This window comes from Ursus americanus, chromosome 16, assembly GCF_024610735.1.
Source record: "Ursus americanus isolate L20-20 chromosome 16, mUrsAme1.1.p, whole genome shotgun sequence".
In the NCBI taxonomy this organism is placed as follows: domain Eukaryota; kingdom Metazoa; phylum Chordata; class Mammalia; order Carnivora; family Ursidae; genus Ursus; species Ursus americanus.
The window spans coordinates 56785507-56787448 of NC_142142.1; the positions used below are offsets into that span (position 1 = coordinate 56785507).

The 1942-nt window shown below is 39.1% G+C and overlaps 1 pseudogene; it reads left to right on the forward strand.

The window, feature by feature from the left end:
• Positions 1–1145: 1145 nt before the first annotated feature.
• LOC123792361 (mitochondrial import inner membrane translocase subunit Tim17-A pseudogene) lies at positions 1146–1692 on the forward strand (annotated as a pseudogene).
• The last annotated feature ends 250 nt before the right edge of the window (positions 1693–1942 follow it).

A 1942-nucleotide genomic window follows, 5' to 3' on the forward strand; every position in this document is an offset into this window, starting at 1 on the left:
GGTTGGAAGACTCAACACAGTAAAATGTCATTTCTTTCCAAATTGATATATAGCTTTAATGCAATCCCAACCAAAATCCCAGAAAGGACTTTTGTAGACATAGACAAACTTCTAAAATATATGAAAAGGCAGAGCCCATAGAATAGCTAAAATATTTTTGACAAAGAAAAATAAAGTGAGAGGGATGACTCTATCCAACATTAAGACTTACTATATAACTACAGCAATCAAGACAGTGTGGTAGTGGTAGAAAGGCCAGTGGAACAGAGTAGGCCTACACAAATATAGTCAACTGATTTTCAACAAATGTGCATAAGGAATTCAGCACAGATAGGGTAGCCTTTTCTAAAAATAGTGCTAGAGCATTTTTATCCAAAGGCAAAACTAGAACCTCAACCTAAACTTCACATCTTATACAAAATGGAGCATGGATTTAAATGTAAATTTTAAAATATAAAACCTTAAGTAAACAAACAAACCAGTTAAAGATCTTTAGGATCCAGGAATAGATATAAAGGTCTTAGATTTGACATGAAAAGCATGATCTATAAAAGGAAAAAATTGGACCTCATAAAAATGAAATAAAAATAAATTGAACCTCATCAGAATTAAAAACTTTTGCTCTGAAAGAACATGTAAAGAGGATGCAAAGCTATAGGCTGGGAGAAAATATTTGCAAGCCATATATATGACAAAGGATTAGTAACTAGAATATATAAACTCTCAAAATTCAACAGTAAAAATTTTTTTTTAAAGTCTGGTCTGGCATGTAAGGAGTTTGAAAGTTTTCTTCACAAGAAGAAAGCTAACAAAATCAACAGTTCTTCTCAGATCCATCAAAGAATGGAGATCATAGGGAAAACTGCTGCCCCAAATTTAGATAGGCAAGTGGATACAGAGAATGACAGCTTGCCAGAACAGAAGCCCGGAAACAGAAAACCTTGCTGAAACCAGTCCCGAATATGAAAACTTACACTGTAATTGACATATTGTTGGAGGTCAGTGTAGACAAGTTGGAGAAGTAAAAGCTCCAGGGTTCCTAGTCTTAGGAGACCACCACATTTTTGTGAGTTTTACTAACAGAAACCCTACCAGGTTCTCATGGTAAAGATCAGAAAAAGATCTCTTGCACGGGTAGAGTCAAGATGGAGGAGTATGCCCAACGGCCTTGCCCTTGGCGAATTATAGATGATTGTGGTGGGGCCTTTAGGGTGGGTATCATAGGTGGTGGGACCTCTGAAGCAAACAAAGGTTTTTGCAATTCTCCAGTGGGAGTAGACCACAGACTATGAGGGAGTTTGACAGCTATTAACACCAAGGCTCTGCAGTTGGGAGGTAGGTTTGCAGTTGGGGGAGGTTTATTTTCCAGGACTGGCTGCAGTATGGCTCAAGTCAGAGGGAAAGAAGATCCCTGGCATTCCATCACGAGTGGAGTCTTAACAGGAGCCCTACTGGCAGCAAGAAATGGACCAGTGGCAATGGCTGGGTCAGCCACGATGGGTGGCATTCTCCTAGCTTCGACTGAAGCAGCTGGTATCTTGTTGACAGGATTGGCCTCTGCACAATTTCCCAGGGTCCTCAGTTTGCGGAAGACCCTTCGGCCCAGTTACCATCCTCCCCTTTTGGAGACTATCAACAATAGCAATTAGACTTCTTTCCCAGGATTTCTTTAACAGAATGAGCTGTAGTTCAAGAAGGAATTTGAGAAGATAAGTCACAGTCTGTTTTTAAAAACATTCGGTGGGACGGCTATGGCCAAATAGGCTCTGAAGAGGCTCTCAGCTCTTTTTTTTTATTTAAAGGAACGTGGCGGGAAGGGACAGATGTTAAAAGATAATGTATTTATTTATTCACACTTGGATTGCATTTGTGATAAAAATCAATGTCTATTACCTTTATCAGAAAATATAATAAATGCTTAGAAGACAAAGGACCAAAGGGC